General features: G+C 34.2%; 1 protein-coding gene across 2 annotated transcripts in view; it reads left to right on the forward strand.

The window, feature by feature from the left end:
- RABGAP1L (RAB GTPase activating protein 1 like) overlaps nt 1-25,668 on the forward strand; it is a 560,468-nt gene that overhangs the window by 192,309 nt on the left and 342,491 nt on the right. The window lies entirely within an intron of this gene.

The following is a 25,668-nucleotide window of genomic DNA, read 5'->3' on the forward strand; positions in this document are numbered from 1 at the left end:
TAATCTTCACTATAGGTAAATAGGACCAGATTAGTTTCTGATATTGTGAATTTTTAAAATATGTAGGTGATAAATATCAAGAAAAATAGTGCACAGTGATAGAATTTATTGAATGGAAATATTTGCTTAAATTCTAAAACTTCCCCCAAATGCTGCTTTATGCAAGAGGAATCACATTTATCTTTGATTTTAGAAATTTGACTCCAATTTTATTTTATGTTTTCTACTTAAATAAGTGTAAATGAGGTTGATGACAGTTAAACATGCCCAGATATACTTTATAAATTCAAGTGGTGGTATTATTTTAGGTAGAATGCCCACATACAGAAAGTCAAGTTCGAAGTTGTCTATGCTGTTCTTTAAAATTCAGAATATATCTTTGCAATGCAGACTGTAGCAAGAAATGACCCGTGCATTTGTCTGAGGTTATGCCTGACATGCATTCATGTATATACCCTGTGTAAAATGCAGTTTTAAAACATTTACTTATGTTCCTAATACAATATGAAGTTTTAAAATAGGTATTATTAGATTGTACATTTTATAATAATAAATAGCTTCTTCACAGTTATTTCATTTACTCTTTCAGGAATTTTATAATTAAAAATCCTAAATTGGTAAAATAGATATTATCAGTGATGGATTTGGGGAAGATTGAAAGGTAATTTTTGAATAAGCAAGTGAAAAAATCCTGGTTTTAATATTTTAACAAGTTAAATTATATTTGAATTTTTCTTTTATTTATTAGTTTGGTAAGGAAAAGAGGATTAAAAATTCTGTTTTTAGAATTGCTTAAAGTTACCAATTTCAAAAGAGAACATAGTTTCTTATTTGCAAGGAAACTTCTGTATAATGTGCATCTAGGTTTTTGTGAAGTGTTCTTTCCATAAGTTAGATTTTAAAATATAATTTGTATTGAAATTAAAATTACAAGTAGTTATTCATTTCACTTTTTGCTCTCCTCAAATAGATTTTGAGGAAAAACTTGACATCCCCAAAATCAGATTTATCACACTTCCTACTTCTGTTGCCCTAGCAGAATTTTTTAAACTTACTACATGTGCAAGATCTTAAAACTTTACTGGATTCCTAGGTGTATTTACTTGGAAATAAATCTGGAAAAGTGCATTTTGAAGACTCATATTTAGAATGTAATGTTAAATAGATCTTGTGATAGTTTCTGTTATTGCAGTCATCAGCTTCACATAATCAGCCCTATTTTCTCAGTTTCTAAGTGTGATTTAACACTTAAAATTGAGCAAACTGTTAAAATTTATTAGAGGACTATATCTTGATTTACTTTTATGGATTTTGAAGTCCAGGACATCCTGTGATAGCATTTATCTGTGGGACAAATAAAGGAGTGTGCATGTGGGTATGTGCGTATCTGCTGTAATGCTTTCATCGTGCCGCAGACTTAGGAGACAAAATCCCAGCATCCTCAACTTGCAGCCATTGTAGACTGTTCAGTTACTTTTGCCATAGTTAAAGGTACACATTTTTCAGTAGAAGACATATTAGGATTTGAAGTAACATTCTTTGGTAAGATTACCAGTGATGTCCTAGATTTGGCATGTTAAAATGGTATATATTCAAATGATTCCCTGTACCACGAGGAAAATGGAGACCAGTAACCTGCCTCTCCTGTCAAGTGTGAGTGTTAGGTAGTTATTAGAAAATGCTGCAAGTTAAAATTTGAAAAAGCTTAAAATGCTTTTGAACATGTATAATACCCATGACATTATGAATTAGATGTATTCTAAAAACTTCTGTGAGTAAGCATTATCTAATTTCACATATAGAAATCTGAGATAAGATTTTTAAATGAACCCAGCAAGATCATATGGCCAGACAGAGGTACTACTGACCATGTCTTCTGTAGCAGTGGTTTTGCCTATACGTTAAGGTTTTTGAATAATATATTTATAAATGGCTGGTAATAGAGTAACATGACCTTTCTTCCTTGAGTAGAAAATGAAGACTTAGCTGATATAGGAAAAATTCCATGTGAAATTTTATTTTTCAATTTATGAAGTAGGAAAGGTTACCTTAAACTGAAGGTTGGATTTTGAGATCATGGAAATTTAAATGAGATGTATTATCAGGACTGCTCATTGTTTTGGTATTTCTTAAAACAATTTCTCATCCATAGAGGATAATGGAAATTTACCTTTCTTTTTAAAAACATGACAGTCATCTGCTGAATGTATTGAGATATATAGACTAATTTGAACAGTATTAGTTATGTATTTAAAAAACTATAACCTTAATGATGAAGAATTGTCAAAAACACACTACAGTATTCATATAACTACTTCTGAAAAGTAAACATGGCATAGCTGTGCACTTTATGTTCTGAATGTTCTTTGTAGTGGATTTGCAATGTTGTTGAAGTCATAGTGGGATGGGTTTTTCTGAAGCATTATGATGGAAAGGTTTTGACATTTTTGGCTACAGTGCTTTATATATGTTTTTTGTGTAGCCTAAGAAATTGTACTCAGGGGATTAGAGAGATCAGTCTGAATTAGTGATGTTTCAAATAAAACCCTATTAATATATAATTCAGTTTTATTTATTTTATAATAATGGTTATAGGAAAAGGAACTCAAATTAGGCTAACACAGGATTGCCTTATAAATGTCCTTAGATGAAACCTTTCCTTAGTTTCTAGTATATGCATCAGTTTAATACAAATGATTTCTACTGAGTTATTTCAAAAGTTTATTGTCTTAAACATTTAAAATTTTTGTGAGAATTTGATACTCATTAAAAGGATTTGTGAGTTGAGTCATTGCAAAATCCAATTTATTGAAATCTGAATTAACCAGATATGTTTACATTCTGTATCAACAAATTAGGACAATAAATATTTATTGATTGTGTTTTATGTGACATAAGTTGTGGTTCTGCAGATACTCTAGGACCTTTTTAAGTCCAAAGAATAACTTACTGAATTGTGGGGAGCAAACAAGGGGGCATATTACCTAATTTCCAAAATTTGAGGAAGAGATTGCAGAAGAGCCTTAGGAACAATGCAATAGATGGAAGAATTGGAGGGATTTATGCATTTTAAAAGATGAATATTTAGCCATGTGTTTGGATGCTTTAGTCTCAGAGGATACTTTGGGATATTTGAGAAGTTTTTAGGTAAAAGGAAAGGAAATGTTCAGTATTCAACATAGTACAAATGTGTTGTTGAGAAAAATACAGAAAAACTTCAGGATGCAGTATATTAAAAAGAAAATATTCTTTTATGTGGATTAAACATAATTGGAATGAAATCATTAGGTATAAAGTATAAGCTTTGAGATCAGGGCAAGAATATTTACATGCATAGAAGTAGCTTCAGGGGCTGCACATGGGACATATTCTACCAACTCAGATATCATCCTAGACCACTGCTGCTGTTTTTTCCCCCTAATATTTGTCACCTGATTATTGGGGAATCTACTTTCTACTAAATTCTATGCAAGATAATGACATTTATAAGTAAAACAGATTTTCAGTTCTCCAAGCACATATAGACTATTAATAGAGGATATACAGACTAAATGTAGATAACTATAGTATAGGATAGGAGTTGACAAAGTGCACTGCTTACTACTGTAAAAGTTTTACCGAAACATAGCTGTACCCATTCATTTATGAATCAATCTATGGCTGATTTCATCTTTTATACTGCAATGGCAGAGTTAGTTGTGACAGAGATTTTATGTCCTATAAAACCTAAAATATTTACTATTTGACCCTTTCAGGAAGAAATTTCCTGACCCCTGGTGTAAAAACATTATGTATACCTTATACATGGTACTCACAATAACAGAATGTTGTGCTTTTGTCATTGCTAAGGATTTCATAAGGAGTGATTGCTAACTGCAGCCTGGTTCATCCAAGTATCAGGAAAATTTCTGATACGGGTAAAACTGTAGATATTGATTCCTCCTCTGTGATTCCAGTGGTTTGTCAACTGATTACCTCACTCTAAATGAAACGCAGACGTACTCTTTCTAATTAATTAATTCTTACCTTTTACAGTTAATCTACATACTTTTTTAAATCTTTTCCTCTTTGGCTAAAGTTCTTTGTGTGTAAAACTTACTTCCTAGTCTTTTTATTCAACTGCTAATGTAGTGTCATCACACATTATTTTACCTTTAAGTATGGAGTCAGTAATGCTTAACATTGGATGTACTTTTCAAACATCAAAAGCATTTGTTAAACTTTCCTTCAATAAATCATAATCTTAAAGTCTGAAAAATTGATTTACTTGTAAATAAGTAGTCCTCTTTTGCGGTACTCTACGAAGCAGTAAAACAAAAGAACAGAAGATCTAGCTATGTAAGAACGAACTTGTATGCAACTCAAAAATGTGTACGACTTAAGAGAAATTATAATTCTGCATTGATATATAACATTATTCGTAGGCTCTTGATAAAATGTAAGTTAGAAAATTAGTGATGTAGTTGCACTCATGGCTAAGATTTATTACAGCAAAAGGCGTTTTATGGTTTTTTGACATTGTCAGATGCTGTTTAAAACCAGTCATCAGAATGTTTTGGTTTTCCTGAAGTTTAGTCAAATGGGTGAGAAAATGAATAATCTTAAAACTGATATTGAAGACACACTTCATTTGGTTCATTAGAATAAAAGCAAACAATTATTATATATGCTTTCTGTGCACTCAGTGCTTTTCCATGTCAGAGGTAGGTGAGCCATCATTTGAACCCATGTAGTCTGGCTGAGCACCCTTATAATTTGTTTATTGTATGTTTTTTCTAAATGAATGAAAGGAAAATTTCATGTAAAGCTGGATGTTACAAAATAGTAAATTGTCAGGTTTGGTATTAGTTGATTTTAAATGAACCATCTCAGAGGGCCATTAGATCTTCCTGCTTTTCTCAGAGCAGTCAGTGGACTGGAGGGTCTTAAGATCTCAAGGGTTTCTTATAGAAATAATTTGAGTGTTATGATAGTGTCTCTACTTCATATGTCCACCACTTTCCCTTCCATAATTACAGACTCTGTAAAAGGACAATTGTTGTGAACTTATCTTGAAATTCTGCCTTCTCTAATTTTCATCCCTTCTACATAGCTAATGTCTCTTTTTTTCATCTTCCATCAAGATTCATTATAGATTTTATTTTTAATTTTTAAGGAACTATTACTCCTCAAGGAAATTTGGGACTATTTAAAAAGATTTAAAAGGATTTTGGGTAATTTGTATCTATATTCAACTGAAATGAATGTCTTTCTGACTTCTTCTCAGTGTGATTATACAGAAAAAATTAAACTTTGTATTTTACCCAAGAACCTTCTGTATATGTTGGTAGTACCATTGCTCCTATCTCTAGTCTTCTCTTAGTCTTGAACCACTCCTTGTAAAATATGATTTTGAAGCTTATGGCCAGCTTTTCCGTGAATGTGCTCTAATATATTCTTCTTTAAATGGCTTAATATAATGTTCTGTATGTCATATGACAGTAACAGAGGAGAATGAGGTTCTTATTTTCCCTTGGTTATATACCCTACTGCTTTTTTTTTTTTTTTTTGTATATATATTTTTATTGAAGTATAGTCAGTTTGCAATGTTGTGTCAATTTCTGATGTACAGTATAGTGCTTTAGTCATACATGAACATACATATATTCATTTTCATATTCTTTTTCACCATAAGTTACTACAAGATATTGAATATAGTTTCCTGTGATACACAGTATAAACTTGTTGTTTATCTGTTTTATATATATTAGTTAGTATCTGAAAATCTTGAATTGCAAATATATATTTTATATATGTAGGTTCGTATCTGCAATTTATCCCTTCCTGCCCTCTTCCCTGGCCCTGCCCCCAGTAACCATAAATTTGTTTTCTCTGTTTGTGAATCTGTTTCTGTTTTGTTAATAAGTTTGTTTGTCTTTTTTTTTTTTTTAGATTCCACATATAAGTGATATCATACGGTATTTTTCTTTCTCTTTCTGGCTCACTTCACTTATGATGACAATCTCCAGGTTCATCCGTGTTGCTACAAACAGCATTATTTTATTATTTTTCATAGCTGAGTAGTGTTCCATTGTATAAATGTACCACAGTTTCTTTATCCAGTCATCTATTGATGGACATTTAGGTTGTTTCCATGTCTTGGCTATTGTAAATAGTGCTGCTGTGAATATTGGGGTGCATGTGTCTTTTTGAATTAAGATTTCATCTGGATATGTGCCCAGGAGTGGGATTGCTGAGTCACGTGGTAAGTCTAGTTTTAGTCTTTTGAGGAATTTCCAATATAACTGCAACAAACTATATTCGCACCATCAGTTAGGAAGGGTTCCCTTTTCTCCACAGCCTCTCCAGCATTTATTATTTGTGGACTTTTGAATGATGGCCATTCTGACTGGTGTGAGGTGATACCTTATTGTAATTTTGATTTGCGTTTCTCTGATAATTAGCGATATTGAGCAATTTTTCATATGTCTATTGGCCATTTGTATGTCTTCATCAGAGAATTGCTTGTGTAGGTCTTCTACCCATTTTTGGATTGGGTTGTTTGTTTTTTATTATCAAGTTGTATGAGCTGTTTATATATTCTGGAGATTAAGCCCTTGTCAGTCTCATCTTTCTCAAATATTTTCTCCTGTTCTATAGGTTGTCATTTTGTTTTGCTTATGGTTTCCTTTGCTGTGCTGTACTGCTTTTTATTCGGCATAGAATAAATTAGGTATCTTTGCTAGTTTTGTTTTACCATTTAACATATTGAGTTTATTTTCAATAAACCCCTTGGTCGTTTTCATACCTACTTAATTACGTGTTCATTCTCCCTATATGTACAGTAGTTTGTGGTTTTTTAAAAACAATTTTAGACTATCCTTATCTCCCTTAAATTCCATCTTGTTAGAGTTGGCTCAGTTGTTCCAGCCTTTTTGAAACTTCATTTTATCTTCCAATATAGTCATTAAACTTCTGGGATCTGCAAATGTGATAACTATCTTTAATGTGTAAATCCAGGTAACTGATGTTTAGTAATCAGTCTCAAACTAACTTTGTCATGGGTCCCCGAGACCATCCCCAGGTTTTGTGTTCTGTTGGGAGGACTCATAAGGTTTAGTATATTGTTGTACTTATGGTTAAGATTTATGACAGCAAAAGGTTAATTTAAAGCAAAATTAACAAAGGGAATCAGACAGAAGCTTTTAAGAGTCCTCTCCCAGTGGAGTCATACAATGCACACTTTATTCTTCCAGCGAGCTGTGGCAGCACATGCAAAGTGTTGTGTACCAGTGAAGTTTATTAGAGCCCCATTGCTCAAGGATTTTACTCAGGGCTGGTCATACAGGCATCCTCTGCCTAACACGTACCAAAATTCCAGACTTGCCAAAGTAAAACAGATGTTTAACATAAACCATATTGTTTGCACGAACAGTCCAGGCATAATGAGCCATGCTTATCATTTAGGGGAAGTTTCATATCATTGTAGGAAACTGTTCATCAGCCAAGTTCCCAGAAGCTAGCCAAGGACCAGCCTTGCAAGGAGGCTGTTCTAAGGATAGACAGTCTCAGGCCTGCTGTATTAACTCTTTTGTATAATTTATGTTATGTTGACATTTACTAGAATATATGTGTAGTGTAAGTGTTTTAGGATATTGGTGGAATACAATTTCCTGTAGTGTACATCAAGGGGAGCCATTCATTTCTTTTTATGCTCATACAAATAACTGAATATAGGCCTTTTTGATGAGATTAGTCCTGTTCCTTTTACAGCAGTAGACCTCATTAGAAATACAGCTTACCTCAACACTTATGTTGATTTCTTCTAAACAACAGTTTTAGTAACATATTATTTTGATAAGAATATTTAACATTTGCCTCTCCTTCTTCTTCTCGAATACCAATTGTAAAATATTTACTAATTTTGTACATTCTAGACTTCCAAATGGCTAAATTATAAAGATGCTATAGAACCTAGTTTTCCTGATTTTTATTATTATTTTAACCTTGTTTATTATTGAGTAAGAATGAGAAGAGAATGAACAGTAACAACAACAAATCACAACTTGGAAAAATACAACTAGGTCTTCATAATTTAAATTGCATGAATTGTAATATCTCAAGTTGATACAGAAAGGTATTGTTTGTTGTATAGTATAAGGGCATTTATGGAAATGCAGAAACCATTTTTCACCATGTGAGAAGTATTTAATTTGAGACGTATTTAATCAGAAGAGAATATGTTATTTTCTCAGCTTATACTGTATATTGACTTGTGAACTTTTTAAAGGCCAAGAAGTGTTTAAGCCCTTCTGCTTATTTCCCTTTAGCAAATCAAAATATAATTTAATATATGATTATAGGTAGCATGTATTATAAGAAACTTTACCAATTGTATTCCATAACTACATTTAACAATAGGAAGATTTTCCTACAGATATCTTTAGTGTTTGGAACATATTTTGCAGGGAGATTTTTAAGCCTTTTAGTGGAGATTTTTAAGAAAATGAAAGATAATGACCTTTGGTGTTTTTATTTAAGTGCAGTTCTGCATGAGGACAAGTGAACGATTGGGTGGCATTTAAAAGTGACCCTTACAGAGCTATACTGCCGATGCTCTGCCCATCCCTAATATATTGTTCCCTTTGAATATTTCTGCAGAAAAGCTCATCCATTCTCAGGGATTGAACTACTGTCCTTTGGTGAGATTCTCTCTAAATCTGGCCTTGTACCTGTTCTCCAGTCACATGTATTTAGCCGTTTCATTCTGGATTTCTCATAAGAATTGAAACCTGAGCAATAACAAAAAGAATACATTATTGCCAACTCTTATTCCTTAAACTGACCATCTCCTTTTGTGTTGTGTTGTTTTCTTATTAATTTCATTGGTACCTTTCTAGTATCTTCCTTGCTCTCCAGCTTACAGCTCTGTGTGTTTAATAAATGCTCATTGAAGAAAAAAGACTATAAGGACTTTGCCTTCTCCCTCACTCCGCATTTCATTCAGAATCCAATTTGTGCTGATTCTTTCTTCACTGTCTTTTGAGTACCATCTCTGAGTAGCCACTTAGATTACTTTCTTTTCTTTCAGTCTTCATGTATAGTTCTGTTACATTCTTAACGTACTTTGAATAATAGGAGATTTAGGTTAACTGATGACTTACGGACATAGCCCTAGGAATCCGTTCATGATGAGTAAGATGGCCTCTCCAGTTGTTAGGCAAGTCTGCGACGTAGAAGATGTTTCTGAATTGTGAGCCCAAACCTTTTTTCTTGAAGTGTCTACCATTTGATGCTGCGTCATCTCTCTGGAGAAAACAGAAATAAATCTCCTCTTTTCATATGTCTTCTGATACATGAAAACTACTCATATCTTTCTTCTCTTCCTAGATTTAACATCTTTATTTCCCCACACTGCTCGTTTGTTCACTCAGCAAATGTTTTTGAGTGCTTCTTAGATGCAAGTCACTTTGAGATACTTGGAATATGGTGGTGAACAAGAGTGATTAGCTCTCTTGTCTTATAGGGCTTATGCCCAAAATAAAGGTTAAAAAAAAAAGTATTCCAAGTTAAGACATTGACAGGTAAAACATAAGACAATTTTGGATTGTGATAAATGCCGTGAAAACAATAAAACAGGGATATAGGATAGGGAGGGTGTGTTGGTGGGAGGCTGTTTGGTGGTTCAAATGTTTCATTGTCTTGGTTGCCCTCAGCTACAACAACATGCTTGGCCTCTGACACATTTCAGATCCTTATAATGATAGACTTCTGACCTGCTACTGTCCTCTGTATACACAGGAAGGTAGAAGCTTTTTAATTATATGTGAGATGGAGCCAAATAGACTACAGTATCAGTAGGCCACTATTGAAAGGAAGACACAAAAATTGAGATCTTTGGGGTTATTGTTGAACTCACACCCAGTATTCCCTGGCCCATTGTGCTCTCACCTCGTACCGTGGGACTAGTAGTTGTCAGAAGCTAAACAGTGTGCTTTCATTAGTGTGGACCCAGGTATACTTAGCTGTTTCAACAGCAGGGTCACCCTAGGTTTGTAGTGAACTGTTTCAGGTCTGTCATTTTTGAGCTATTCTTCATCCTGATTTTTCCTATTCTGAACTTGGAAAATCAATTTATTGAGCCTAATTGCAGGGTTTAACAGTCATTCCTGTGAAATTTTGTCTTACTAGCCCTTCCTTCTAGTTCTATGTGATCTTCTTGAATCTTGTTACAGATTTGAAAAGCTTGCTGTTCTGTTGTCTTTCAAGTCAGCTATCATGATGTAAGCAGACTTCCTAGAACAGAACTTAGCAAAAAGGTTCCTTCTAAATGGATTTTGCTTTATTTAGTTGGCACATTTTAAATATAGCTGTATATCTACCTCTAACTCTGCTTAATAGCTAATTCCCATTTTATGTAGTATGAATAGCTAGTTCTCATTTTTTCCCTCTTATTTTTAATTATTTCATGGGATGTTTGCAAAAGAGAGTGAAGCATAGTCATTCATTCAGCATTTCAGAGTCAAAATGATTCGGGTTTTAGTTTTTTATTTTGTCTCTTGTTATCTGTGTAATACTGGCCATGTTACCTAACCTCTCTGAACTTTGGTTTCCTGATGATTATACCTGCTTCATGGGGTACATAAGATAATGAATATAAGTTGCCTGTCATAGTGCCTGGCATATAAAAGAGTCCAGTAAGTATTAGCAAGAACAGCTGTAGTCGTTGTTGTCAGCCCTGCAGAAATTAAGTATAGTCTCTCAGGTTTTCGTTATCTAAAAACATTTATTTATTTGTTTGTTTGTTTGTTTGTTTATTTAAACATTTTTTATTGGGTTATAATCATTTTACAATGTTGTGTCAAATTCCAGTGTAGAGCACAATTTTTCAGTTATTCGTGAACATACATACATACATTCATTGTCACATTCTCTTTCGCTGTGAGCCACCACAAGATCCTGTAGATACTTCCCTGTGCTACACAGTACAATCTTGTTTATCTGTTCTACATTTTGAAATCCTAGTCTGTCCCTTCCTAAAAACCTTTAAATGTCTGCACATACACAAAGAGAAACATAGCTAGATTGTTGCCATTTTTTCTTAGGGATGGACACAGTGAAACATCTTTTTTTTGTTATTGTTTTCGTATTCTTTTTCATTATAGGTTACTACAGTATATTGATATAATTCCCTGTGCTACACAGAAGGAACATGTTGTTTATCTATTTTATATATAGTAGTTAACATCTGTGAATCTTGAACTCCCAGTTTATCCCTTCCCATTCCCTTTCCCTCCAGTAACCATAAGATTGTTTACTGTGTCTGTGAGTCTGTTTCTGTTTTGTAGATGAGTTCATTAGTGTCCTCTTTTTTTCTTTTTTCTTTTTTTTTTTTCCAGAGTCCACATATGAATGATATCTTGTGGTATTTTTCTTTCTCTTTCTAGCTTCTTCACTTAGAATGATGATCTCCAGGTCCATCCATGTTGCTACAAATGGCATTATTTTATTCTTTTTTATGGCTGAGTAGTATTCCATTGTTTAAATATACCACAACTTCTTTATCCAGTCATCTGTCAGTGGACATTTAGGTTGCTTCCGTGTCTTGGCTGTTGTAAATAGTGCTGCTATGAACATTGAGGTGCATGTATCTTTTCGATTTAGAGTTCCCTGTGGTTATATGCCCAGCAGTGGGATTGCTGGATCATATGGTAAGTCTATTTTTAGTTTTTTGATGAGTATCTTTATTTTTTAAGTCTTATAAACCATCTGTCTAGAATTTTACTAGAAGAAGCATCAAACTTACTATATCTGAAATCTATATTTTCTTATTGATAGCTTAAACTTTGTCTTCTCCCTAATCATGTATCATCTTTCTGGTAGTTTACAGTTTTCCAAAGATTAGCAGTAACAGTGATCTTTTAACAGCTACCTTGGTTTATCATTGAGCCTAGCTGAAAGTGAGACATAGGCATGGGATGCTGAAAATAAATTTGCAGATTCCTTCGGTATTTCACTTAGCCATCATTCTCATCTTTGTTAGCACAGAGAATAAAATTACAGCAGGGAAGAGAAATCACATTTCTAGTATAGCTACTCTATGACAAGCATTGTGAAAACATTTTCTTATATATTGTTTTATTTAACTCTTTTGGTAAGTCTGTCTCACAGGCAAGGAAGTCAAGCCTCTGAATTTAAATACTAGGTTATCTCACATCTACTGAGTGGCAGAATCTATAGAATTTGAATCCAGTTTTGTCTGACATCAGAACCATGTCCTTTCCACTCCAATATATGCTCTCTCTCTGTTTCCTCTTTTATTTGGCAGTTAACATTATACTGACATGTATATAAAACTGGAGCCACTATTTTTTTTTTCTTTTACTGGACTTCTGTCCCTGGGAAGCTAATAGAGGGTTGCTGTAGAGATTTTCAAAGTCAGAGAACTGATGAGGACTAAAGTTGGCCAATTTTCCTAGGTAGGAAAACTTTATGGCATTTTTGAAATATTATAAAATCATGGAATCTTAGAGTTAGAAGAGTTTTGTTTTCTGGCCATTTAACAGTTATAAAATGTAGGATTATTTATGGAGGTTATTTTAGTATTTTTGTATCTGAAATATTTTTATTATGATTTTAGGTCAGTTCTTGCCTTTCTTCATCATACTTCTCTACAATACGTTGTATTTTAAAAGTTTCTTTTGTATTTCTAAATCTAATGGTTATACAAACTTGTTATATATGAGTAAAGATAACTGAATAGAAAGTTTAAAATTCTTTTGTGTGCAAGAGATACCACGGTGCCCAGTTTATCGTAGGGGTATTCTGATGACTTAGGCTAAAATTCTGCAAGAGAGTTTTAACACAAAAAATTAAGTACAGGTAGGCTGATTTTATATTAGATAATTCTGCTTTTTTTGTGGTTTATCAAGGCTTTTAATAGTAGTTTATTTCTTCTTTCTGTCAACCATATTTATAAAAAATTACTTTAAAATATTAAAATGCAAATTGATATCACCCTTATTGTCTGACATCCCAATTTTATAATCTTTCCCCCCAGGTGTAGTGTGATATAATTGAGAAATAAAATTGTATATATTTAAAATGTGCTTTATTTTTTTAGTAAGAATTCATCCTGATCATTGTTCAGTGATGGATTCACATTCTGCATTGATTTTGTAATCCTGCAGTGTTATAGCATAATATATAGTTACTATCTACTTCTAGTTCAAACAGATATTATTGATGAAGTAAAATTAAACAGGATCCATATGATGGAGTGGGCAGATATTTTTGTGTAAATATTAAACAGTGAATTTCAAATAGTGGTTAGGTCCTTTGGCTGATATTGGACATTTTTACCCTAGGGAATCTAAAGAAAAAATTTTAAAAACCCAGGGAAGAAAGACTAGACATTTTATATATATATATATATATATATATATATATATATATATACATATATATATATATATATATATATATACATATATATATGTAATACATAAAAATGATTCCAATTTATATATATATATATATACACATAGGTATATATATATGTATGTATGTGTATATATATAATATATTATATATATATATTTATATATATATAAAATGATTCCAGTTTCCTCCTTCTAGAACCTTAAGTTCCATGGGGACAGGGACTTAGTCACATTCATCACTGTGTTCTTGTCACCCAAATCAGCTCACTACACATGGTAGGTGTTCAATAAGTATTTGTGGACAGACTGAGTGTCTTGACTTTAGAGGTGAGCATTATATAAAACATGAGACTATTTTTGCTTTTGAGTTGATGGCACTGCTGATTATTTTGGAGTTTTGCTTGAATATTTCTAAGAATTTATGATTCTTTCTCCTGAATTTCTAGATGCTTATTAGCAAAGTGTTTTATACAAAAGCTGAGAACAGAGCATACCTATTTGAGGTTACTGTACCAAACACCTGCTTGTGTGTGTTTATGCTCATGTCTTTTTATCTGATACTAGAAATAATAGTTTTGACTGCATAACAGCATCTCATAAATTGCTGAATGTCAGGTAAGTGCTGCTTTAGTTTATTGTTCTAGATAATAGGCTCAAATATTTGCATGTGTATATAATTTTATAGGGATACTTGATAATAAGGGGTATTATTTTGGTTACCAAATATCAGAAAATTTCATATTGTTGCCTATATTTTTCTAGCAAAGATATCCTTACCACTTTCTAGTAAATCAGATCTTTTCTTGGATGTGAATTAGTCACTAATCTAGCATTTCTCAGAAGTGCAGGCTGCTAACGGTTTACATCAGATTTGCTGGTGGTGCTTACTAGAATTGAGGATTGCCCGAAACCACCTTAGACCTGCGAAATCAGAGTATGTGGGATGTGGGTTTGTGGAACCCAAATTTTTGACTAGCTCTGCAGGTTATTTCCCTCTGCACTCATAAGATTGAGAGTCATTGTATTAAATTTTGCTGGAAGTGTCTGCCCTTAGGGATGGGCTGGATCTTGGGGCCTCTGCAGATGAATTTCACCATGAGTTCTCTGCCCCTTTTAAGTCCCAAACTCATCATTTTTGAGACACTGATTGTGTCGGTGTGAGTTAGAACCAAACATACAGTTTTTTTTTTTTTTTAAAGCTGTTGGACTGGAACAAAACAGGAACATCATAATTGCTCACTAGACCAGTACTGAAAGGAAACAGAGATTCACTCAGTTTCATTGTTTGACAGCATCCTGGAAAGTGGCTCAGCTACCTTCACTGTAGATTGTCACTGCCAGACAGACCTTATTTACCCCTTTGAAGCCAGGAGAGCCAAGTACTGTAGAACTACGCTGCCTAGAGGAAAAAAAGCTCCAGTTGTTTCAGGCCTACAAGAGCAGAGCTCTGTCTGGTACCCAGAACTTCAGCCATGAGCTAGCCCATTAAGTGGTTTTGAAAAACTCACCATCAAGAACAACGTCATCCATGGTTGTTTCTAGACTAATATTTAGTTTAAATTTGAAAATGAAGATTGATATTTCTTGAATTTTGTTACGTGAATTTTCAAAAAAAGTTTGTCCAAGGTCTTACTGTTTAGTTACTGATGTTAAACAAGAAAAACAGAAAGAAACATCCCTTTTAGCTGAGGGATAAAGATGTTGTGAGTGTAATCAAGAATTGTGATGGGGAAAGAAAAATACAATAATTATAATAAAGAGGATTTAGCCTGGCCTCTGATGTTTGTCGTGAAGTCAGAGGAATAACATCCGTGTTGTTTGTTTCACTCTATGGACCTTTTCAAATAGTTGGAGATAGACAGTTTTTTATGATCTCCAAAGTAGTGCTAAGAACTGAACTCCCTGCAGTAGAAATGACAAACTAGCAAATTTACTCCCTCCGAAAGTCAAGTACAATAAACAAAAGTGTTGGCCAGTCATGTCTCTTTGCTGTTGTATTTTCCAGCATACTGTCTCCTATACTACCTGCAAGTCACCAAATTATGTTTCCTAACCATAATAGGAGCAAAACTATGGTACAGAAATAGTCACAGGGTTTTCGGCATTCCTCTGATTCTGCCCTATCCGTTCTCCCCACTGCGTGTATACTCAAGAACTCAGTTTGTACTGTCTACCTTTCTTTCTCTTCTGCCCTGGCCGTCACGCTCTTGCAGTCACAGCGGTTTGGTGATGTCCACCTCTGCCTCGTGGGAGGCCGCTGCCAGTTGATGTTTGTGCTGCGAGTACTGTCTCCTGACAACACAGGACCTCTGTGAACCATACTGGTGTGCAAAATTCCTCATATGCCAGGTGTGCGCTGCCTTCTCTGGAGCTCTGCCAAAGTATGCTGCCTCCCGTGTTACCTTAGTTAACTGCAGCTCTTCACACCCCCCAGAAGTGGGTTTGTTATAATCCACTTCATGGATCCCAAAGCTTTCCTGTCTTGTCTTCCAAGCATCTCAAAGAAATTTCTTGAGCAACATCTTGTTTTCTTGTTCTTTGTGTAGCACCTGCTGTCCTGAGCTCTGGGACAAGTCCCAGGGAGAACTGGGAGATGGACACAGCATAGGTTCAAGGGCATCCATAGAACAGGACGCCCTGATAATTTTTCCCCTGCTTAGAGCACTTACAGCCTTTTTCTCCCCCGTAGAGTGATTTCTTACCTTAGAGGCTCCTTAGCAGTTAATAGAGATAGTCTCCTGGCAGGCTAGACGTGCTTTGAGGTAAGCATAATTTGGCATACGTAATTCCACAGTGCTAAAATTTTCTAAGTTTTCAAACTTACTTTAAAGCCAACAAAATCTCCTTTAGATACATATATATGTGACATATAATGGCTGAGCTGCTCTAACTGAAGCAGGTTAAAGAGTCCTGCAGTCAGCCATTCCCCTGAGCTCCCGTATAGGGTGTTACAGGTTCTCGGGGATTACTGATCTCCTCTAACTCCTTTGTTTTGTAAACTAGAAAACAAATGCCCATGGAATTAATCCATATCCATCAGTTCTTTCAGGGCCTTACCAAACTTTTTATAGACTCCTCTGACTAAACTCACTTTCTTCTTTGTGAAGCATGGTGGAAGAAGCTGTTCCTGTGGTGCTTTGTATGCACTATCACATAATGCTTGCCATTTTGTTTTATACTTAAATGATTGTACTATTTCCCTCATAGTCCCTAACCTTTTGAGGTTATTTGAGGTTGTTTTGAGGTTTTGAGTCTATTTTTTAAATAATTAAGTTTAGATCCTCGGTGCCTAATGTAATCCTATCATATATTAGGTGGTTAATAAATGTTATATTAAAATGAATACACTTATTCAGTACTTGCCGTGGATATTAAGTATTCAGTTTGTAAAGTGTCATTTTGCATTCGTTGATTTTTTTTAATTTCTTATGGTTGTCGTGTTAGTTTATGTGAGCTAGTTTTGTTTCTTCACCTAGATTGTCATTCTTTACAACCTTCTATGTCTACCCCTCTCCATAAAACTCATCATAACAGAAGCACTTTGATAAACCAAAGAGAATCTCATAGAAGATGTCATGATACTGTTGCTTTATTCCCTTCTTAGTACCTCTTAAGATATTCCTGACATTGACAACAGTTAAGAGTGCTGCTTCTTTCAGGAGGCCAGTGGATGCAGAGGCAATGTATAACTGAAATAACATGGATTTATATCCAGAATCTACCCACCTATTAGCTTTGGACCATGGCCATGTTACTTTCCTTCTCTGACCCCTAATTCTGTCATCTATAAAATAGGGAATAGTATCTACTATGATGTAATAAGTAACTGAAAGAACACATGAAGTGTCTAGCAGTACAATGTGTGTCATAATAAATACTTGAATGATAGCTGTCATATACAAGGAGGTGCCTTGATGAACCTACTAGTCCAGTGGTGTTTAAACTTAAATGTGGATACAAATCACTTGGGGATCTTGTTAAATTGCAGATCCAGATTTAGTAGATCTGAGGTGTTACCCGAGATGCTTCATTTTTGATAAGCTCTTAGATAAAGCTAATGCTCTGATCCGGAGACCACACTTGAAATAGCAAGGTGCTAGATTATTCAAGATTCGCATTGTGCATTTTTTTCTATTTATATGTTAAATGATTGATTGGATTATCTTTTGCAATCATTGTATGTCTTGCCAGACATTGTTACCGTGGTTTTTTTTTTTTTCTTTGCTTTTTTATAGTGGAGGGGAGGTAATTAGGTCTATTTATATATTTTTAATGTAGGTACTGAGATTTGAACCCAGGACCTCATGCATGCTGAGCATGCACTCTACCACTGAGCTATACCCTCCCCCACCTCGGTACCATGTTTTAAAAGTAGCTAATAATAAGATCTTGAACTTATATGTTGCTTTGTTTTGAACAACTTGTTTTTTTAAAAAATGCTAAGGACATTATCTGTTTTTAAAAGTTTGCAGTGCTGGGCATCAGAAAGTTAATGGCAAACAAGGTAAACATGATCATTTTGTCTACTTTTGAAGATTTTGAATTTGAAAGGACACCAGGCAAGGACTTCTGACACATAAAGGCAGATTAAGTCTTTGGCTGTTCTCTTCTTGCTATATATGGGTTACCTGAAGGTCAAGAAATTACAAAGGTAAACCTAAATATCCCATGTAAGATGAACTTTATAAATCTTCCTAAATTGAAATTGAAAGACCACTAGGTTGGGAGTCAGAAGATACGAATTTTGGTTTTGGCTCCAACAAAGTTTAGCAGAATAACCTTGGAAGGTTCAGAGTTAATTCTAACTTCTATGCATTCATGATACTTTATACAGAAAACTTCAGCAAAGCTCCTAGTCTTCTATGTAAAAAATATCTCACCTACAATACTTTTCTAATCTTATGTGTTCTGAATTTAAATTAAATTTAATTTTTTTAGAGTATCAAGTACTCTAAAATTAGTTAATTGTGCCTATACTATTTTTAATTTAATTGTATTCGTTTGGTTAATAAGATTTTAATAGAATTTGGAGCAATTTACTGACCGATCGAATATTTCATATATTTCACCAGAATTTGAATACATTTTTATAAAAATATAAATTAAAGCAAATGTAAACATTTTAAATGATAATTATGTTCAGGTTATTTTCCTCCTAATATGTGCAAAATTATCTGTTGATGTAAAGGGCAAACAGAAGAGATTTATGAATTTCTTAGTGTTGTAAAATACTCTTTGGTTCCTATATGCAACTCTTGCCAATACCATGTTAATTTGAGTCCCTGTATAACCACAAATTAAAATGTGAAGCAAGAAAATGGACTTTGGCACTGTTGGGAAATGATACTTGGTTAAGCAGGGATTTATTGCGTTCATGATATCTGAGAGGAAGGATTTGACAAGTTAATTAATTTGTCTTTTCTCTTACCTAAGTGCTTTCATCGCTCAAATCCTCCTGCTGCTCCAAAGCAGTATCTATCTCTGTCTTCAGCAGCAGTGTAGCCCAGAAACCTTCAGGGTATTCTGACATAATCCCCTTTTATCTTGAGGAGGAAGGGCAAGAGATGTGGAGAAGCATTTCTCTGGGGCTTGAAGAGTATTACTTGGAAGAATAGATGTTTAGGGTCTTGGGTCAGACTGTGTCCATCTGAGTACCAGATCTGAGTGGCTGAAGGCATCCACATGTTCTTCAGTAGATTTAATTTGGGCCATTTGTGATACTAGGATCCTCTGAAACACAAGATTTGTGGCAGTATCCCCTCTTTCCTGGGTCTGGGGTTGGTGTTTCTGGAGTACCATAGTTGCAGAAGCAGAACTGTGTGTGTTGAGATATCAGAGCTATGCATGTGACCTTTGCCACATTATTATAATTAAAGTATTATTTTGGGGGCACCAGATAAAATGCAGAAGTTATTACTCGGTAGGTTTATTTCACAAATCTTTGCAGCTAACCTGTATGTATAAATAGTAGCCAGACTATTGAAATATGGACAAATAATACTGCAAACTAAGATTTTGCTTTTTGTAAGCAAATAACCTCCACTGTACTTCTAAGCATCTTGGAGTTATTTTCTTGGCTGTAGCCATTGCTGTGATGTGTACATATAGTAATCATCATTGTCTAACATTCAGGACTTCTGACGAATGAACTAAGTATTGGGTTTTTATATAATTTCTGTTATAGAAAGTTGAAGAGGAAATAATGTAACTTTTGAGTTTGGTGTTGATTTAAAGTCAACAAATACATGATAGCTATTTCACATAATTTTCTGGTATTTGCTTCTTGTAACATTGTTTTCAAATTCAGTTCTAAAGGTACTCAGGTGGAGGAAAGGTGCTAGACATCTGGACAGTACCATATCAAGCTGTGATACATATTTCATATTTAAGGCTGATGAAATAATCAGTTAATACTGTAGTATACAAGAGGGACCCTGACATAGTGCATGATAATAGCAAAATTATATTTATACAAGAGGATATTGACATTTACTTGACATTTATTTTGTACTTGACTCAACATAAAATTTATTATAGGGATCAGTTAGTGCTTAAATGATTGCTTGGAGATCATTTCTCCAGAGATTTTTTAAAGTTTTTATATCACATCTGCATAGTATATTTTATAAGTTGAATATGTAGATAGTATTCCCATTGTTGAGTTATGGCAACGTAATATTTTGTCAGGTAGCATGATATTTACATAGAATAATGTTAGTTCTTAACTTGCCTGTCCAGTTTTCCAGTGTATCTTTATGGACTTTAGTCACCTCTGGTTTGTGCCCTACCTTATTAAAACAAAACAAAACAAAAAAGATTCAAGGAAGGCCATCTCTTAACATTTTTCTTTGATTCTTTTCAGCAAACCTTTTTATTAAATAAGAAACTATACTTCAGCTGCCAGTGCATTCATACATGGGAAAGCAACTTTCAGAATGTGCTGACTTAAATGAATAGTCTCGATTATTGGTTATATCTTAAGTGGGTCTTAAGTTGGGGCCCAAAGTGACTGACAAACCAGTGCTGCTTATGAAATGTGCATTTTCAGCTTTTGTCTGAGCTTCATTGTATTTGGAATGACTTATGTCTTCCATGACTAATATAAATGCTAGGTAGAAACATTATCACGAACATTTAAAAATTCACCAAAAGACACTCAAAATCTTCCCTGTGTTTCAGCAGGGCCTTGGCTTTGATTGCCTATTTTACTGTAAAGTATATTCCAGGTGTTTTACCACCATATCCCTAATACACTTTTCTGTCTGACTGATATAAGGTGCCCCAGGACACCTGCATTCAAGAATAACTGCTCTAGACCAGAGCAGTTCTGGCTTTAATGTAAATATGAATCACCTGGGGATCTTGTTAACATGCAAATTTTGACTCAACAGGGCTGGAATGGGCCTGAGATTCTGCATTTCTAACAAGTGCCCAGGTGACACTGCTACTCCCGATCCGGAGATCATATCTTGAAAGTGTGGGTTATAGCTGTGTGTCTGGTGCTTCTTAAGGCACATATCAAGTGTCACAGGAAGAGCTTGTTGTTACGTAGTGGTTCTCAGACTTAAACAAGCACTGGAATTTTGTGGAAGAGTGTTTGCTAAAAGTTGGGCTCCACTCCTCAGAGTTCCTTTTAGTGGGGATTTGGAGTCCAGGAATCTGCATCTAAGACCACACTTTAAGAAATAGTACTTTAAAGTTTGGAATTGCTATGGAAATTCTCAATCCTTTCTGGAATGACAGCTTTTTAAAGCCAAAGATGCAATGAAGTGCCCATCTGAAATGGGATTGCTTCAACTGCCAATGTAGTATTTGGTTAATGAGGAAGCGGTGGTATAATTTTGTATGTTTCCCTCTTCTATCCCATTGCTTCAAGCAGAAGGTGCATGATTTATTATAATACATCCATGGTGACGTCCATAGCTTCATTTAATCCCTAATTAGCCCTGAAGGGGTCTTAGTTGTATAATTGGTTAGAGGTTAAAAAAAAAAAAAAAAGGTGGGTAGGTATATTATATGGTGAATGGATGCCAGTATTGATTCTTCTCTTGGCTCTTCTGACCAGTGTATGTACTCTCTCTGGGATTCATTTATATCTCTAGAATTACTTGCTATCACATATACTTAGTGTCGTAAGTCTAGCCTGTTCCATGTATAGGATACAGAGCTGGTTCTCAAGTTTAGAAAAAAAAAAAGGAATTCAGGTAACTAATGAGTTGTTTGTCATTTTAGTTTAAGGCAGAAGTTAAAATTTAAAAGTATGTCATTCAAAGTGAATTTTTTAAAATGACATCTTTTCATAACTCTAAAGTCAGTTCTTCATCTGCTCTTGTCACTGTTTTAAGGATGTGGGTGGTATTTATATAATAGCTAATTGATTCTGTATAAATTATTTAAAACAAAAGGGTTATGCAGAGGTTGCAGTTATTAGATAATCTTACCAGAAACAGTGAGTGCCATTTAGAATAGCAAATTGTGTAATGTTAACCAAAGTGATTTAAGAACTTTATTTAGGATTAATCCATCATATGCTTAAATTTGTTATCTCATTTATTCACTAATTTTCATGTGATTTTTGCAATTCAGAAATTTTAAGCATACAAAAGTATACCCAGAAACGAATTACAGGATGAATTGAATTAAAGCAGATTGTAACCAAGGCCAGTGCTGGGCAGAAATGCGAGATTGTGAGCTGTGATTGCATTCTTCCTTTTCTGTTCCTCTGCCCTGAAGACCAAATTCCTCTGTGCTACCTCTGGATAGTTTTGTTCCACTGCCACAGTACCCTTCTGAGGTCTCTCTTGTCCTTGAGAATTTCATGGTGTAGAGCAGAGACAGTTTTGAAAACCATCATGACCTAGTATAGTAAATGCTGTGTGAGAAGCATATCTGTCACACCAAGCACTTGATGATCACAGAGATTAATTCTGTTTGAAGGGAAAGGAAAGAAGAAGACAGACAAAAGCTGAGGATAAAAACTCAGCGACCTTTTTGGAGTACCGTTCTGTTGTGAATTTTCTGGTTTATTAATAACCTAAGAACTGTGCTTCATTATCCATAATATTTGTAGCTCTTGACACAAAGGTAGGTAGTTAGCATTGGGGAGGAAAAGTATCTGCGAGTTTTTAAAGCAGACCAAAATTTTTCATTGCATGCTGGGAAGTAGTTTTATTGAAATTTGAGTAAGAATTTTGCTTTGATATTCTCCAGTATAATATTAAGCCAGTTGTTAATGAATTGAAAAGACATTGTACTTTTCTAGATATTCCTTTATATATTCTAGCTGCTTTGAGTTGAGAACATATGAATGAAAAAGAAATGTAAAAAGTATTTCAATCCTATCACATTTTTAAGAGCAGTGTGTCTCTAATTAAGAAGAAAGTTAGAATAGCTTTTTGTACTAAAGTAGAAAGTCTGTTTCAGACCCAGTGTCAAGTTGCCTTCATCTTCACAACTAACATTTTCTGAGTTTCTACAGGTATGGCTCAAGGTAGACATAATAAAATTACTCTAGTAAAATGTAATTATAGGCACATCTCTCGTGAAAATAATACTTATACTATTATTATATTGTTATAGGTTAAGGAGAAAATTTATATCATTTTAAATTAACTCAGTTACAGTTTTGATGCTCCTTGGTGCTTAAAGCTGTGCTGTCCAATACAATAAACACTAACCACATGTGGCTATTTAAATTTAATTGAAATTAAATAAAATTTTAAATTCTATTTTAATGTTAAAAAAATCTTAGTTGCTCAGTAATCACACATGGCAGCAGCAACTGAATTGGACAGCAGAGATGCAGGTTATTTCTGGCATTCTGTTGGACAGCACTGGTCTAGACTTTATGAGTATATGCCAGGTTTGGAGTTGTTAGGATAATATGTACATTGTATCAGTTAGGACCAAGTTCACTTAACATAAGGCCAAACACCATAAATTACAGTGGCTTAAATAAAATAGTTTATTTTCCTTCCATGGAAATAAAATCTGTGGGTAGACAATCTAAGACAAGTGAGATAACTTCTTGGTGTAAAGAGCCTAACCTCATTTCTTGGTTTGTTGCTGCCCTGCCATCTCATAGCTTCTACCTTGAGATTCAAGATGGTTGCTCAAGCTCCAGCCATCAAGTCTGCATTCCAGCCAGAGGAAAGAGGGAAAGAAGGGAAGAAGCTTCCCTGTTTTTAAAAAAAAAAAAAAAAAAAAAGTTTCCCATTTAACTGTCATAGAACACTTTGACTTAATATTTTATTGTCTAGGACTTATATTTTTCACTTGGCCAATATTAACTGCAAGAGAGGATGGGAAAGGTTAATATTTAGAAACTAATTGAAGTGAATAACTTTTCAGGAGTAAAACTTCTGTAGTATGTTCTAAAACATGGGAGAGCAATAGGAAGCAAATAATATTACCTCATTTAACTGAAGCAGAGTGATCATTCAGAAAGCACAAATTGAGTGGGATAATCCCTATTGTGCCCATTTTTCATGTACTGAAGACTTCAGTATGGAGCTTTTTGTTTTTTAGAGTAATAGTTTGTCATACTATCTTTGCTTGTGAGTGATTTTTGCTCAGATATGTGATCAAAACTGTCCAAATATTTTTGTGATTAATGAAATGAAGTAAGTTACTTACAGTCATAAATGATACTTTTAATAAGAGTAGTAGCCTTCATTTTATAATGTGATGTTTTCTTTTTTAACTTTTTTTATTCAGTTATAGTCATTTTACAATGTTGTGTCAAATTCCAGCATAGAGCACTATAATGTGATGTTTTCTAACATTTTGTTTATGTTTGTTAATAGGTATTAATCTATATTTGATTTCACTAGAAAATTTAAAGTTGCTATTAATATTTTCAGTACTTTATGTTTATTCTTTATACATTTTATTCTGTTGTAATCAAATTTTTATATTTGCCATTTTCTTTCTTTTTTTTTTTTTTTTCCCCGCTATTACTAGTGTTTTCAGTAATTCACTTTTTAAATGTTTATCTGCACCTTCAGGAAGTTTAGAAAAAAGTGTGAGAAAATACCATGGTGAAGAGGGCATGTTCGGCCGCCATTCTGCTTTGTGATCACTGGCTCTTGTGTGACACAGCTTTACCACCACTGCTCTTGTAATTCCTTTGGTGCCAGTGTTGTTTCATATTTTGTAGAAAATGCAGAAACAGACTACAGTGGTCTTGGAACATGAAACAGACCTGTTTAAGTCAGATGTAGTTCCTCACTGCAACACAATTAGATACTTAATTCTGTTCTTGGTGGTTTCTTAGACTGAGGCATTGAAAAGACTACATTATCAGAAGGGAGAAAAAAGATGGACATAATGTAGCTATGACTTATACTTTATGAATAACACCTTAAGAAATCTATCTCAGCCTGTGTTCAAAGAGAGACAGCTTCTAGGGTCTGTGATTCCTGTTTCTAACAGTTTGTGTCTTTAAATCGTTAGGTTGTTCCCATGCTCTCCGTCATTGAGGAGAGACTCTGGAAGCCCTTATTATCTTAAGAATTCAAGCAGTTAATATATGTTTCTTCTTTTAAAGGGAACCATCAGTAAAACTTGGAAAAACTTGAGTTTATATTTTCTTACGTGCTGGGTAGTGACCGTTACTGCTATAGACTTTCTTTTGGAGTTCTAATTTTGCCAGAGAAACTGTTATTTTGCTTGTGGAATTTCCTAGGACATTTCATATTTGAATCTGGGAAGAAGGAAGACAGTATTTTCAGTGGACTTAGCCCTGTAGTCTGTTTGTAAACTGAGGTTTGTAGGTGAATCCTGCCTTACTATTTACCCCCAAAATTAAAATTTTAGAACAGATTCTTAAGAGGTATTGTTAGTAACTTTATTATAAAGTTCTTCACCCTTAGGTACTGACTTGAGGATTTCAACCTGTATCTTTGATCTGGCTTTTTAATCATATGTCCATTTCACTGATTTCTTCCCCTTGGTATATGGTTTACTGCCAAACCTTTTATCTTACTGTCATCTCAGACTTCTTTCAAAGAAGATTTTGCTTTTTAAATCTAGATTTATCAAAAGAATCACTTACTCTTGCTGCTAGCCTGTTCTGTAAGAGCTGTCATCTGGCTCCTGACACCAGCACTTGACTGAGCGCTTACCTGATGTTCACCAGTGATCCACTAATTAAAACTCCAGTGCCCTCTTCTGTGTCTTTGTGTTCCTTCATCGCTGCCACATTTGAATTTTTGACTGCTTTCTCGAAATTTCTGTTTCCACTGCT

The sequence above is a fragment of the Camelus bactrianus genome, chromosome 21, assembly GCF_048773025.1.
Source record: "Camelus bactrianus isolate YW-2024 breed Bactrian camel chromosome 21, ASM4877302v1, whole genome shotgun sequence".
In the NCBI taxonomy this organism is placed as follows: Eukaryota; Metazoa; Chordata; class Mammalia; order Artiodactyla; family Camelidae; genus Camelus; species Camelus bactrianus.